General features: G+C 49.7%; 1 long non-coding RNA gene across 1 annotated transcript; it reads right to left on the bottom strand.

Annotated features, from left to right (window-relative positions):
* Positions 1 to 6338: 6338 nt before the first annotated feature.
* On the bottom strand, positions 6339 to 11842 carry LOC128150047 (uncharacterized). The gene is made up of 4 exons (XR_008237919.1): positions 11409 to 11842; positions 8858 to 9113; positions 8488 to 8629; positions 6339 to 7113 (listed from the first exon to the last, which is right to left on the bottom strand). It is a non-coding gene; the product is annotated as an uncharacterized LOC128150047 (long non-coding RNA).
* Positions 11843 to 16072: the final 4230 nt, after the last annotated feature.

Below are 16072 nucleotides of genomic sequence, written 5' to 3'. Positions count from 1 at the left end.
TTAATTGTGATAAATCCCATTCTTTCATCTGAGAAGGTGACGTTTCATGGCAAATAAGCCCAAGAAATTGAGTGGAACAAGGAAGAGCTTCCTGTTTTCTAAGTGATTTCCTATAATGAACAAAGCTCAGCATGAAAACAGTAGGCTGCATGTCTGGTGCTCAGTTTTTTTAGGTCTTTGTTGATCCCAGGCAGGCAGATGGAATTCATCACAAGAAGCTAATCAGGGACACTGAGACCTAGTTGCATTTACAGAGAGAAAATCTCAGTTTGGGGAGTCATTAGAAACCTGCCTCTCATAAGCACGTTGCCTGTAAATTTACAGACCATTTCCCAGCCAAACCATTCTGCTGAGGCCTGGCAGTAAAGACCAAGAGGAGAGCGATGGGAGTTGTGCACAGGGGTCAATTAACCTGGGTCTGTCCCTTCTTCTCCCAGAGCAAAGAGGAGCTGCATCATTCCAGCAGTCAGGGGGGTGCATGACCTGGGGAGAATGCTAGCAAGAGCACGCAAGTAACTTGGCCTTTAAACCATCTGGCACTGCACCGGTCCCCACCCCGGGCTAGACCCTTCCCCCAAGCTCCTGGAGCTTAGAGGTCCCCTTTTTTCCCTAGACAAGGGAAGAAGCCCTGGAAGCCTCCAGGACCCCCCCAAACACCCAGCCAAATCACCAGCCGAAACAACCCTGCCAGGGCTCTGAGCCAGGCAGCCTCTACCCAAAGGGACCAAAGCAACCCCAGATGTTTTAGGGACAGAAAAGAGCAGGACCCTACTCCAGAGCTACCGTCACCTCCTTGCCTCTTCCAAGACTCTGCCAAACCTTCTACTGCCCCAGCATCCCCCTTACAAAGGGCGAGACCCTCCTGCTCCTCACGGGAGGCTGGTCTTTCTCAAGGAGCCGCTGGCCCTCCCAGCCCTTCTTCCACCCCAGCACGCAGAGAGCCCTGCAATGACACCTTTAACCCTTCGGTCCATCCCCCATGCCCCCTCCATGCCCCTCCAGGAGGGATCGGTGGCTCTGGAAATGGCTGGGTTGGTTCAGGCTGTGCTGGGGGGGGCTCCGGGTCCCCGTGGGTCCCTGCTGACCACAAGCTGTATCACAAACCATCTGCACAGCATGCCCTGGGCAGCCAGCAGCAGCCATGGGGGTCTTGTCCCCGTGCAGGGAGAAATCCCTTTCTAAAGGGTTTCGGGAAATCAGCTTTACAGCGAACAAGGCAGAGTCCTATACAAACAGGTTCCCTAAAAGTTACTGTAGGGTTTCATGCGAATCCTGGAGCTCCAAATGAGCTCGTAGAGCATGCCAAAATGGGAGTGTCCTTGCTGGGTCCTGGAGTCCCGGATGGATCCTGGCCCTCCATCCCTGCCTCCTCCTGCCATGGTCGGCATCAGTCGCCTGATGTGCACAGCTGGAGCCTGCACAGGGCAGCAGCAATGCTGATGCCACAGCATGCAGGTGTTTGCAAATGCCCTCCCTGGGGCAGTGCATTCCCGGGGGAAAGCTGTGCCTTTGGGAAAGACCTGGAAGGGAGAGAAGGGATGGCTTCCTAAAACAGAGTAGGTGCCATGAATATTGCCTTTTATTCTGCCTGCAGGTTGCATTCTGGCAGGCAGTGATTTTCATACGTTGGTATTTACTGTTACCTGATAAATAGATTTCTGGGTAAGGTCTGCTGTGCCCAAGGAGCCTGTGGCATGAGCAAGCTAAGAGCTGTCTGGAGGTGAGAAAACAGGGCTGGTGGGGTGTTCCGTCCCCATGCCACGCTCCGGCCGAAGGGCTGCCAGGCATCGGGGGCTGTCGGGCATCAGGGGCCATCGGAGGCTGCCAGCCCAGCACCGGGCCGCCTTCAGGGGAGCCTTTTCTGAGCTCTGGTAGGTGGAATTGCAAACAGGAAAGTGCTGAGCCAGCTGGGAACAAGCTGTTTGCCTGCCCCCGGGTCTCCCTCCCAGCAGTATTTTAATTTCAGCTCAACCTGCCAAAAAAAGGAGCTCCTTAATCAGCAAAGCCGGGAGGAAGGGCAGCTCCCGTTCCCGCACGCCACGGCAGGGCGTCCCTGCGGCCGCCCCTCTCCCTGGCCACCACCCTTCCTTCCCCTGCAGCCGCGATACCCGTGGCCATACCTGTGCCAACCGTGCAAAAAACCCTTCCCGTGTCCTCACGATGGCCGGCGCACACCAAATCTGCCAGATGCTGCTGCAGCTCTTGGTCTTCCCTTTTTTCCCCAGAAAGAGGTGCTGCTCTGGTGGAGCATCGAATGTCACACGAGACCTGCGAATTTCCCTGGTTTATTTCTTCCAGGAAACTCATTCTTCGTGGTTTATCAAACCCAGAGTGTTTCTAGATAGAGGAAAACAAGCTCCCCCAATTATGCTTTGCCATTTGTCTGACGTTTTCGTTATCCCCAATGCAGTACACATCAAATATTGTCTTGTACTGAAAGCCATTTCTGTCAAATTAAGTTAAAAGGAAGTAGTGGAAAACTAAAAGCTCCACATCTAATCCTGCCACCTGGAAAATCAGCAGAGAAATATAATTTTGTAGTCTTTCAAATTAAATCAGATTCCAGGCTCTCTGCTGATGAGTTAATCCAATGCTGAGTGGAATAGCTCCGCTCAACCATGACTAAGTTTAGGCATGTTCAATTCATGGCAAAGCAGTTCCAGTTCAGAGACACTGCTTTTAATTGTAGTCTCACCCTATTTCTTTTAATTTTATAATTTGCCTCAACCGTTCCCCATTAAGAAGCTATCAGCAGGAGGTGTCATTTAATTGCAGAGCTGATAGCGCTGCCATGGAGAGCGGTGGCTGGGGACCCGCGGGCAGGTCATGACGTCTCTGTGCTTTTCGGGTGCCCTTTGCCCTCCCGGGCACCTGCAGCACCCACCACCGCAGCTGGATCCCCAGCGGATCGCGCACTGGTGGGCTCCCACCCACCCACTGGGGCAGGAGACCACCGTAATCAAAGCAGCTCGAGATGTCTCCCAGCAAAACAAAGTGAGACCGTGCTGGGGTGGTCCAGGCAGAAACGTGCCTGCAAGTCCTTCTGCTTAACCTCTGCAGAAATCTCAGCGTGCGATAAGCCTCCTTTGTGGTCAGCCTGGTTTGTCACAAAGAGTAAAACTCTGAGCCCGTCGTTATCGACAGCGATCACGCTCAGCCTCCCTCCATGCCTTGGGTCTCTCCCAACCCCAACTACATGTGGCCCAGCGGCGTTCCCCCTCCGGGCTCCGGCCGCGCGTGGAGTTGGAGCTGGAGCTGGAGGACACTGGAGCTTTTTGACCACCTGCCCCAGGTGGAGCTGGACTCCCTGGGCTTATAAGGACTTTAAGGCTGAAATGGGATTGCACCCTAGCGAGAACTGCTAAAAGAAATCATGAAGGAAGCATTCATTGCACTAACATCCCTCCTCCCAGTTGAATTTTAACCATCTTGCCCCCCCAAAAATCAGAAAAAAATCTACATAAAAATAAAAATTATTATAAGAAAAAATAAAAGCGAAATCTTTACCCAATACAGACTTATTGAGTAGGGCTAGTAGGAAAATGAGAAAATTTTGAGCACTTCAGGGGTTGGTTTTGTTCTCTGTGACAGTGAAAATTAGTTCCTTTATAGTTCTTCAATCAAAAAATGAGCGTGGTCACAAACCACACTTCAGCATCCCAGTGCCTCGGTACAAAATAATTCATTCACCGTATGGGAAGCCAGACTTGAGTCCTTGGTCTGCCTCATGACCGGCTTTTTCTGCGGTTCACCCCAAAACCCAGCCTGAATTTAAGAAAATTTCAGACATTTACCAGTACGAAAGTTTTATTATTTTACTTTTTTTACATTATTTTACAAAACAGTTGCCTCTTGTGGCACATGTCCATCAGGCCCGTGACCAGACTATTATAAAGACTTACAGTTGCTAGCTACAGGAGCTCAATACTTAGTAAGTACAGGGCTTGTGACGGCTTGTGCCATCCCCTGTGCGGACAGGCAGAGCCTGGGGGCTGTGCGGTCGGTTCCCACCGCAGGAATGACTGCTCCCCTGACGCTCCATGGGTTTCTTACTTGTGTGGGAGCACACGGACACTCCTCACACACACGTCCCCAGTATTTTTGTTGGGCTCCCTGGGTGGCTGTGCTTTGAAACCACTCCTGGGCTGCTGCTGCCCTGTGCTGGCAATCTCGGTGAGCAGTCGCTCCCGCCCCTCTTTGATGTTTTGTGTAAAATTGACCTGCACGTGATTTTGTATCTCTTTATTCCCCTTTAAACGTATGAAGTATAACCAGAAGTCTCTTTCATGCTTTATTTTATTCTAATTTTTTTTCCCCAATTGCTTTTCATATGAGAAGCCCAGAACGTCATGTCTGATCCTCCCCGGTTTTCCTACGGGTCTTTTGGGAAATCTTAGACCAGTTGCATTAGAAGCAGCAAAAATAGTTGAAAGCGTGAAGGTGCTGAATAGTTAGCCAGGGCTCCCTTTCCCTGCAGCATTAGTCTTTGAAGTTAGAGCCATCTTAACACTAGCTGCTGAACGAGCCCGTCCCATACGGCATGCAGCTCCCACACTCCTCTTGGTGACAGTATCGTGTCACCAGACCTCTCGTCGCTGTCACTAGACCTCTCGTCGCTGTCACTAGACCTCTCGTCGCTGCCGCCCTCCAGGCCAGGCAGCCTCTCCACCTCCTGGGGTGACGATGCAGAGAACCCTCACCTCCTCTTTTTCAGGCCCTCTTTGCATATACTCGTATAACAGATCAAAAAGGGCAGAGAGCTGCAATTTTCTCCTTTTAATGCAAGCCAGAAGGCTCTCTCCAGCTAACCTGAGTTTTCTTAAGTAATTATGGACTGGATTCATCCCTCCTTAAGCTCACTTTCTCTGTAGAGAAACAACAAAGCTGGCTGAAGAAAACTTACCTGGGGCTGCTGAGGTTTCTGTGTGAGCCTTTTCAAGTTTCAGATTTAACACGTTTAAGGCTCATGAAATGTTGTTTCTTTTCTTCGCCAGTTTGCCACAATTACTGGAACACCCACGCTAACTGAGACTGTGAAAAGCTACTCTGAAACCCAGCAAAAGGACCACTAACCTTCCAGGTTAAACGGCCCTTCTCGGTGGGAGGCTGCCACGGTCGCTCGCTGCTCTCCCTGCGCGTTTCTGCTCTGGCGTTGAACCCGGTGCTCAGCTGTTACGCCGGTGCACGGCCTGAACACGTGTGTAAAGACACACGGGAACCACGCGGGGAGGCTTAGGAAGGGTTTGGCCAAGCCACGTTCAACTGCTGCAGCCTGACTGGCCTCGGCAGGGAGAGGCTGCGGGAAGAGCCCGGGAGCAGGACACATCCGAGCATCCCGGCCAGAGGCCCTTGCACGTCTCTGGTGATGCCTGAGCCCGCAGAAGATGCCCTTTCCCCCTGGCAGGGAGGTCTGAGCAAGTCCAAGCCGGGTAAACCTGCATGGGCTGGTGAACTTCCCGCACCCCACAGCTGGGTGCACGGCTCACCCACCCCAGCTCAGTGGGCAGCGAGGGGCTTTCTGCTCCTCCTGGCCTTGGACCAGCATCTTCTCCGGGAGCTGGGCTGCCCTCATCCTGCCAGGGCTCTGCCTGGGACTGCTGACCTCTGCAGGCAGCGAGGCAAGACTGCAGCGATATTATTAATTACAATAGCTATTTTTATAGAAAAGCAGAAATGAGATCATTTCTTCAAATTAAAACAAAACAAAACAAACAAACAAGGGTAAACATGAACGAGGTGGTTCATTCCGAGAAGCTTTTCTGGTATCAAGAGAAATGATCTTAGCACAATATGGTGTTTTGGTTTGATTTCTGGTTTGTTTCCCTAATTTACAATGTGTTTTAGGATCTTTGCAAAATAACCCTCAGGCTGCCAATGGCAACAGGACCCAGAGTGGTGATTTAACGTAAGAGAATATGTTCTCTTACACCATTTATCCAAACTGTCCCCTTTGCGCTGAGATGTCATTAAACCATTTTAACCAGATCCAAAGGCTGGATCTGCATCCTGCACCTCCTCAGGCGGTGGCAGAGGAGTTGTCCCTCTGCCGCACACCTACAGACCGATGCTGTCATCTAGTGGCACCTACCTGTTCCCTACAAATGCCACCTGGCACCTTGCAGAATCCCTGCCCCTCCTGGGCACCTGGCTGTGAGCGATCCCGACAGCCTGCCCTGCTGAGACGAGGAGGACATCTCCCCTGGGAAGCATCGCCCTGGGACGGTGCACAAGCCTTGGGATTACCCGAAGACATTTTGCTTATGAGGACGGTGACATTCATCTAGTCAAGCTGCATATGTCGGCAAGGACATACAAATATCACTCGAGTGGACGCACGCTGCTATTCCAGAGAATTAACAACCCATCATAATAACGAATCTAAAGCAAAGGCTGAAAAGAAAGCAGGCAATAATTTCTGCCAAACATCGCAGCTGTAAGCGCACAATGGGAAAGAGCTGCTGGGGGAGCGGCCTGACTCAAATGAATCATGACAGGAGGGGAAGGAGAGTCTGAAAGCGGCTCCCTTTGACCTAAGTCTAGCTTTTTTTCACGTGCAAGGAAAACAGTTTGCACTGCTGTTCCTCCTGCAGTCACGATGGATGCTTGAGAAGAAGACAAAGAATTTATCACTCCTTTCTGGGCAAGCGGTGATAGATTATCTCTGGAGCTGCGGAATTTCCCCAGACCCGATATGAAATCAATCTCCTTGAAATGTTTCACTAGCCATATAGAGGGCTATCTGGAAAATGCAAGGTCCTCCAGGGTACGGCTTTACCTGCAATCATCTGGGCTGCAGCATTTTAATTTGTTTCCTTTAAAGAGACTCAAGGGTACCATAAGAGGCAGTTTCCAGGATTCAAAGGAGACGGCAGAATTTGATCTCTTTCCATGGCCTTGTATGTAATTACTGGAAAGAGTGAGGGAGGCAATACAGATGCAAAGACTCAGACAAGTTAAAAGTTATTCAAAGCAAGCAGACAGAAACCTACCTCTGCTTGGATCTGGGGGAGGCGTGCGGGAACTGCTAAGCAGGGAGGCAGGACCAGGGCCAGTAACAACAATCTTGCAAACTCCAGTTGTTGTGGGCATGTTCCCTGGGATTGCTGCATGGACCTGGAAAGGAGGAGCAATTACTGCCTCCAGACTGCAGTGAGGACAGCCGGAGGTTCAACACCATCCATCCATGGCCTGCATTTAATTTCCTCCATCCCTTTCCCATTCCCACTGGCAGAGAGGTGGTCCAGCCTTGGTACCAGGGAGCGTGGGCGTACGAAGCAGCGTGCAATGCTCCAGCAAGCCGTGCTGCAGTGCAGCCCTGGGACAGAGACTCTCTCCAGAAGAGTGATGATGCCCAGAGCATCCCACAGAGAAAAGCACAAAAGGGTCGTCAAGAAGTGAAGTGGAGGGCACCTAGTCCCGCAGCCTCCTTCTAGCATAATTATCCTGGCATTAAGATAATTTTCAAAACACTTTTTTAGTTTCTTCCTGAAGGCATGTTCATCAGCAGTGAAACAAGTCTGCCCATAGACCGAAGAAAGGCGAGCCGTGCGGGTGTTCGCCACCCAGCCAAGGGGGGCTGCTTTTCCTGGAGCTGCCTTGCAAGGTGTTTCTTTGCACTAATTGCAAAAGCTATGCAACTTGTGACATTTCTAATACCCCAAAACAGTTTGTATCTTTTCTGTTTTAATTGCACCTTGCCCCAGGGCATGACCTTCAGCACCACTGGTGGCTGGAAAACCATTTCAGGCTCTTGGCAATATCAAGCTCATCTGTCTTTAACTTCACCGCTCTGGCTTTTAACAGCCTAAGTGACTCCTCAGTGCTGCCACTTTCAGAGAATTTCTTACATGTCATCTAGTTTTAGTGCTATTCTATTTCCTTTGCTACCTTACCTTAATCATTTTTTAACACTCTTTCAGTTTGCGTTTCTCTCTCTTTTCATCTTCATCTGTTCCTGATATTTTATTTTTCCAATAAACTAAGTAATTTAATGGCCCTAATCCCAAGCCTCCTATTTAGAGCATGGATGTGGAGGCTGCAGAAAGAAGTCCCAATTTAAATCTGTCAGTCAAACATAATTTAATCTATCATCTTCTTTATATCTAAAACTGCTCCATGGGAAGGAAACCATGATTGGGATTCAGTTTACCTTTAAAACATCCAGCTTTACAGCTTTCTAGTGCTTGCTTTTCTTATGCACGGGCTAGTAGAAAATGACAAAGTTATATAGACTTTGGACAACACAAAGTCACAACTGTTTAGGTCCAGAGGTGATTGCACAGGCTTTTAAGAGCCCGAGGACGTATCCACAGTGCCATCGCCGCAGTACGTGGACTGCGTCAGAGCTGCAGTGCTGCGGGGCAGTGCTTTTCTATTCTATTCCCATTTCTGGACCTCTAAAAAAAGTCCAGGGAATTAAACATACTGAAGATAACTGCTGCTCTTCGGTACCTTTCCTGTCTGCTGTCAGATGGCCCACGGACTTACCGGAGGCTGTGGATCAGGGCTGAAGTGCAGCTGATGTCTGGGCTGCTTCTTTCCTGCAGATGCATCTCCATAGACCATACGTGCTGCGCTGGAAATTAAGTCTGAGCAAAGACTGCCTTCATCTGCCTGCCAGCGATGAGATCTGATGGAAGAAAGCATTTGCTGCGCTGGCATTTCCTAAAGCCTGCCAAAAACCTAGGGCGAGGGGAGCATCTCTTTACATTAGTCTCAGAGTTGGGACACTGAGGGGTGCGACAGTCACGTCCCCGCGCTGGTCCCACTGGAAGACCCTGGCAACCCAGTCCATCGGCTGGCACAGCCGCAGGACTGGGCTGCTCTGCCTGCTCGCACCCCAGGGCCTGCCACTTACAGAAATAGCTCGAGTGCACTGACGAGGGTCCTGGGCTTTCTCAGAGCGAACACCGGCAAAGGATGGCTGAGCCCTGCATCAGCTGCGTGCCCCAGACACGCGTGGCGTGGACGGAGTCGAGGAGTGAAGACACTGAACGGGGAATGCTCTTCTCAGGTCTTCCCATAGCTCCAGTTCCCTCACCCTGGTTCAGTAGTGGGCAATGTTCACCTTTAACGATCAGCCCCGGGGACACGTGCAGTGTCTGGAGATCCACCTGTGAGAGCGGCAGAAATGCATACCTCACTGCCAGCTGCAACATTCATTTAATTACCCTCCCTGCTCAGGGCCCATACGAGGAGCAGTATCAGGCAGCAACAGAAAATGTTCAACAAGACTGGCTGCACAAGACGCGAGCTCCTGAAATCAATCCATGTGAGACAGAGCAGCTAATTACCGCGCAAGCACACGGTACTCTTCTCAATCCCGGTTCCCAAGTCCCCAGGGGTTACAGATATGGAAAGGGGTTTTCGGTGGCTCAAGCACCTTGGCTCAACAGGCTGCTGTGGACTTCCAGCACTGCCCAGGCTTCTCTGCCGCGTTAGTTTTTTGGCACTTTAGTCTGATTTACATTTTCCCGATTTCACCAGGATCACAGGAGACCCATGTAACCCACCCCCAGCATTAACAGCAAGGATCCTAAACGCAGCCAGGCTGTGTTAGAGAGCTGCTGCGAGTCGGACGGCTCTGAGCACAGAGGGATGGGCAGGGAGGAGCATTAAATCCTGGCTGGGGTGGACAGAGCAGGAAAGCGCAGCCCTCGGGACGGCTGGTGGTCAGCAGCCCTTTGGGAAGTGAGATGGGGTGTCAGAGCTGCCCGGCATCCACCCCAAATGCTGTCTCCTGAGGGAGCCTAGGGTATCTCTGGGTTACTCGGGTTTGAACCAGGAGCACCCACTCAGCCGGACGGCTTTGGACTTGTCTGTGTTACTACCTGTACGAACAAATCCTGCCGTCTTCTTCTATGGGTGAGATCAGAGGTTGGGAAGAAAGGTCACAGTGTTAGAAGAACCCATTACCCTGGAGCATCAAGTACTAAATGATTGTACTCCACCCATGAGATAAGTTGTGTAATGGAGATGTCATTCTTCATGAATAATTAAGCACCTTTCATAAAAATTTTACCAGCAGCTGGATGCTAAACGGGTGGGTGAGGGATCCTTGCTACATCCAAAGTTGGCAGCAGAGCAGTATGTGGCGCACACACAAATAAAAAGGCTCAGGATCATGAGTCCCAGTGTCCCAGAGCCTCCCTCAGTACTGTTGACCTCTGTGGAGCACCTCTGCTCATCTGCAGAAGTGAAAACACCTGGACGTACCTCAGGGTAAATTTGCAAAACCAGACCAAGTCATTGCTCTCTAGAAAGTTCTCACTGGTGGTTCTTTGCTTCTTTTCATGTAGTCAGTCACTGCTGGCTGTGTGAGAAAGGCTTTGAACCAGGTCTATTAAAGCCCAGAGAAGTCACGGCATGATTTTCACCCAAGCTGGAACATTCAAAAGCCGCGACAGTCAATATATTGTCGGCTGCAGTAAACAGCCTGACAGTCAGGCGCAGCAGCCATTTAGCAGATGACCACATTTTATTCTGGCCCTTATTTCATCCTGCAGCAATTAGCCAAGAAAAAAAGGGCCTCATCACACTATCATTTCAGCCTTATGTATTCCAGCGTGTTTAGGGAGACAGAACCTAGGGGTAGGTACCTTCCGGACCCTGAATAAAAATGCTATTAATGTCTGCTAGTGCACATCAGACTTCTCACAACTACAGCATGAGATAACAGCTACTCATCCCTGCTGGGTTTTAGCCATCTCAGGAGATGACTTTTGACAAATCTGAGGCAATCCTGAAAACGTGTGTGTGCCGGGAGGGGGAGGATATGCAAAAGGGTTTCGTACAAGGGATCAAACCGTCCTGACAGTACGAGAGCACTGTATTGCACTAGGCGTGCTGCGGTACAAGCAGTTGCTTCCGATCCCGATTTGAGCCTGCATCCCAAAGGACAGGTAACAGAAAACTGGAATTTCCCACCTCCAGCCTTTTTAGCGCCTATTAGCCTGTCCGTGTGAACGTGAACAGGGACCCCTGTCCCGTGCCGTCTCCTGCTCCCGAACAGCAAACTCCAACTCCGGGGTCCCTCCAGCTCCCGTTGCAGGAGCCGCAGGGCCGAGCCCCAGCACGTCTCGCCGAGGGCACGGCAGCATCGCTGGCAGCGAGCGCTGCGAGGAGGCAGCTGCACCCACAGCAGCGCAGGGCAGCCCCCCCACCCCGTGCTTCGCCTGAACCGGGGTTGAGCCCCACACCAGCACTCGATCATTTAATGGATGTTGGGCCCTTCCCCTTTGCTCCACCTCGAAATAAAACACATAAATCTGATGTCCATGTTCTAGTTTTCTGCAATAATATCTTCCCCATAAATATCTTCTAAATAGTCCCAACCTCAAACACAGTGCTAATAAAAGCACTCTTTATGGTTATTAGACAAGTGAAATGTCCCTGGACTGAACAATTACCTTCAAATATCTGTTCAGAACTGGCTGGGAGTGGAAATCAGTTTCTTCCTCCCCAGGTACAAATCCATAATGAGGATTTATTTCTGAGGCAGTGGGAATGAGGTAATCCCTCTCCTTCTTGAGGCGAGATAAGGAGCAAAAAAAAAAAAAAAAAAAGAAGAAATAAAATTGTACAAGTTAATACTGAAGCATCTGGAAAAGCAAATGATTTGCAGGAGGAAGGGGCAGGAGGTCAACAGCATAGAAAAGCTTTAAATAATAAGAGGAACAAATGACTGGTTTGCATAACACTGTCCCGCGAAGGGGAGAAGGGAGGCAAAGGCTGGCACGGACGCGCTGCCAGCCTGGCCAAAAGCTGGGCAGTGCTGCACGGAGCGGAGGAGAACCGCGTTGGGGGTCTCTGAACCACGCGGCGCAGCACAAACCTCCCTGCTCTCCACCGACGGGATTTCTGTCTGGTGCTGCAAATCTCCTTCTTAGCGAGGAACAGGACTTGAGAAAGCACGATGAACGGGCACTCTGCAATTCAAAGGGACCTACGCTTCACGATGCCGCCACTGGACGTGAATGGATCGAGCGACAAATGGCCCCAAACCCCCCATACCAGAACAGTCTGGGGTTTAATATAGGACTTTGACTATAGATTGCAAACCCCTCCTTGCGTTTAGCCTCCCTGGGGCAGGAGGGCTCCTGCCCGCAGGGAACAACCCGGGAGCGGGTGTCAGCCCCCCGGGACAGCCAACACCCCCAGGACCCCCCCCGGGGCCTCAGCCCTCCGGAAAGCTTTGATTTCCAGCAGCATGCCCTGGCCTCTGTGTCTTAATGACTCCAGACCACACAGCCGATGCTGTTTCTTTCTTTCCCGTACTATTTTATCTCGCGCTCTCCCTCAAGATGAGCGATTGCCAGCAACAAACACCAGCTTGGCAGAGGAGGGAAGACAAATATGCTTTTAGACCTGGAATATGCAGCTACTTATTACAAATATTTGATAATGTTAGGACAGTTACTATCAGTCTCTCAGTTATTCTCCATTGCTCTAACATCCGCCAAAAATAAATCAAATACCTAAATCACCCGTGAGAGCGTTGAGAAGCGACCTGCCGTTCTAGTCCTGCCAGGTGACAGACAAATGCTCAGGACAGACAGACACGGAGCTACACTGCAGCCCTGTAACAAGCTGGGGTTGCTCTGACATAAGAAAAACCCGACCCTGCGCAGGGTTAGTGCCAGGTCTCCGCTGGGCTGGACCCGAGACTCAGCAGCCGTCCTGCTCCGGTTTCCTGGTGAGCGGCTGGATTTCTGCCTGGAGAATTGGTACAAAAACAAACCGATGTGTTGTATTTTGCGGGGACAGCTTTTTTCTGTCTATTTGTTTCAGTAAGATGGTTACTATAATAATCCTACTTCAGTAAAACATATAAAATTGCCATAAAATGAAGCAGATGAGGAGAAATTGTTTCATCTGGGAAACAAGACTGTCGCCCAGACTCTGTCCTTCAGCAAAGCCACAGCGTGTTGGTAAAACTGCCCTATGCAAATGGAATAATTCAAGAAACAGTGTAGATTAGGATAAAGATATGTATTTATGGGAAGCAATTGAGGAAAAGCGCCTTGGCACTCTCCAGGGATTTGTGCTCTCCGTTTGCTGATCAGCTTTGTTTTCTGCTGAACCCCCTGGTAGTTCTGTAGTACGCAGAAGAGGAATTTGTTGATGCTACAGAAAATGAAGTCCTGCACAGCAGTCAATAGGAAATAAAGGATATCAATTACACAGCTGGAACTGCTGACTTGATCAGATTTTATAACTCTTTACTCTAGGGGTCTGCTTAATAAATCCATTGGGAGAACTGTCATATCTTTTAAAGCAATATGTTTCAATGTTTTATTTTCTATGAAGGAGCAACTGGCAGTTTTACAAAATGCTCCTCGGAGTCTCCCATAGCCTCATGAAAGTATCAAAATTGATGGGAGCTGGACATGAGCTATTTGTTCTCTAATGCAGGCACCAGTTTGCCATAACTTTTGGAAATTGCCGCTGGAAACCAGATGGATTCCTTCCCTTCTGCTTCAATCCCGTTTACAGCACAGGGGCAGGCTCCCAAAGAGTGATTTAGTAAGAGCCTCACAGCAAGGTGCTAAAAGATCGGGTCACCTAAAAGCAAATCGCCCATTGAGGAGTACCCCAGATTTTGTTGCAGTCAGAAAACAGCATCGTCCCCTGGGGGTGTGTGAGCAGCTACCTGGCCCTGAGAGGAAGGGTTGCGCTCGTGCACGGCAACAAGAGACACATCCACTTAAACCAGACTGAAAAATTATATTGAATAGGGGAGAAAAAAGCGCTCACTTTTGTCTATTACTTGCAGTCCTTTATCTGCATTTTTATTTAATCCAGCCACCATCTCAAGTGCTGAAAGCAGAAATGCAGCCTTCTTACGTGGCATCTTCCCTATGGTAAATCTAATTAAACAGCCATTAAAATGTGTGTTAGCTCGATTATATCAAGGTGACCTGCAGCTCCTGCTAAATGTTAATAACAGCATTCCCCACTAACTGGCATTCAACAGGGAACAGGCAGTACTATTTCTACTGATGTAGCCTTTAGATGAATATGGTTATTAAAGTGCTTTGTGTACTACTGATTCCCAAATAAATGCGTAACTGATTTTCCGGCAGCTGAAGTGTTTCATGTGCCCCTCCAGCACTCCCAGCCAAGGCTGGCATCCCGGCGAACACCCCGGCTGGGCTCCTGTTCCCGCAGCACATCAAGCAGGACACCAGCGGCAGCAGGGGATGCGTGCACGGACAACAAATGCACAAGCAGCACCTCTAAAACCCTGGCCAGAGGAAAAGTGCTAAAATGTAAGAAAGGAGAGGAGAGAGGTCAGGCCCTTACCTGCAAAGAGCAAGAGCCGCTTCTTACCCTCGTGGCAGGCGATGGGAGTCTCTGATTGCAGCGGCTGTGGGACAGACCCCTGGAGTGGGTCAGTCCCTCCACCTGTAGACGACAAGGTTGATTGTTTCCCAGCCAAAGTGAACACCCATGAATATCTTTAAATCCCGAAGCCTCAATTCAAACCCAAATCTGGAATAAGTTCCCTGATTTACACTGGCCTGACCTCCGATCTCAGAACCACACGTAGTTCATGTTCGCAAAACTCTGTAGACCGATTTCCACATCCCTATCCAGAACTGGACCCGCTAATGCTCAACAAAGAAATACCTTTTTTATAAGCAGGTGATTTATCCTGTGAAGGTTAATGATAGCAAAATGCTAATGATGAGACTGATAACTGAGAACAACGTCTGTCCATTACTGCAGGTTTTTTATCATGCACCCTAAGAAGTATCATTATGCTAAAGAAAATCTTTGCCATGTACTAAATCAAAGTCAGACAGATCTACATCTAAAAAATTACTTCCTTTGGTTGTTACCTTATGTTTGACTTTACAAGTTTATTCCTTTAACTGCAGCTGCAGTTAAAAATAGGAAATATCCCACCAAGCTGCAAAATAGCTGACAGGTGGAAAATGTCTCACTTCCCCCTTGCACATGTTAGCAGACATGATTTGGACACGGGCTACATGACTGCATAAACCTCCCCCCATCAATAATTAGCAATGACAACATTAATTTACCATCTTTTCCAACCATTCAGTGGCATCAGACTGAAATAGAGAGAAGCCACTGGGGCTCAGAGGGGATAATTACTCTCTCCAAAACCTCCTCAGGAGCCTGCTGGTTCATTCCCCCACCTGATTATAACTCACACATGTACCTGAGAAAAAGCGGGTATAAAGCCCTACGTGGGCAGCTTTCCTGCCCACTCGGTACGTTATCCCAGCTCAGGCCAGGCAGTGTTCATAGTCCTTCAGAGCTGGAATTTGTGAGGAATTTCACCCACCCACCGCTTTAGCGTCCAGGCTGTTGGCTTCCTCTAGCAGGGAAGCAGAGGCAGCCCTAGATAACGTGGGTCTGACGATGCTGGTAGTGCAGGCAATTGCATTTTACTCTTATGGCTTCTTGAAAGAACAGAGATCGTTTTGCATAATTATGCAAACAATCACCCGTGCTAACAATTGAAGAGACAAACAAATAAGGTAGATCAATGCTGAAGGACAGAATGTAGCACTAATGAACTGGGCTGAATTTCAGTGTTACGGTCTGTTAACAGTCCTGTTAGAGAAGAGAGGTGAAATGCAGCTTCAATTCATGTACTATGGGGGATGCTGCTGCTGCCTTTCCTGCGCTGGGCGCTCCTGGGGTCCCAGGCTCTCAACCTCCCTTTGGGGGAGTGGGAGTCAGCATGATTTGATGGAGGATGCTGATGGGGGTCTCATCCCAACTCTGGGCTTATTTCCCTTTCCTATACAAAACGGAGAGCCAAAAAGAGCTTTTACAGATCCTGCTAGAGTGCTGACCACATAGACACGGACAGGTCACCCAGCAGAAAGTGGCTGCTCCAGCCAAATCATTCTGCACCCCTTGGCAGGACCGATTGCTGTACTGAGGATTTAAGTTGCCTGGTGTTTGCAGCATTGCAGGGAGCCCTGCCTGAAGAACCATACAGTCACTCTTGCGAGGAAATCTGCGCGTGGCCGTGTTTCACAGGACTGCCATCAACATACTGTATTGCAGGGGTGCTGGAGGATTAGGAGACTCA

This window comes from Harpia harpyja, chromosome 13, assembly GCF_026419915.1.
Source record: "Harpia harpyja isolate bHarHar1 chromosome 13, bHarHar1 primary haplotype, whole genome shotgun sequence".
NCBI lineage: Eukaryota > Metazoa > Chordata > Aves > Accipitriformes > Accipitridae > Harpia > Harpia harpyja.
This window is presented reverse-complemented; position numbering and strand designations above follow the sequence as displayed.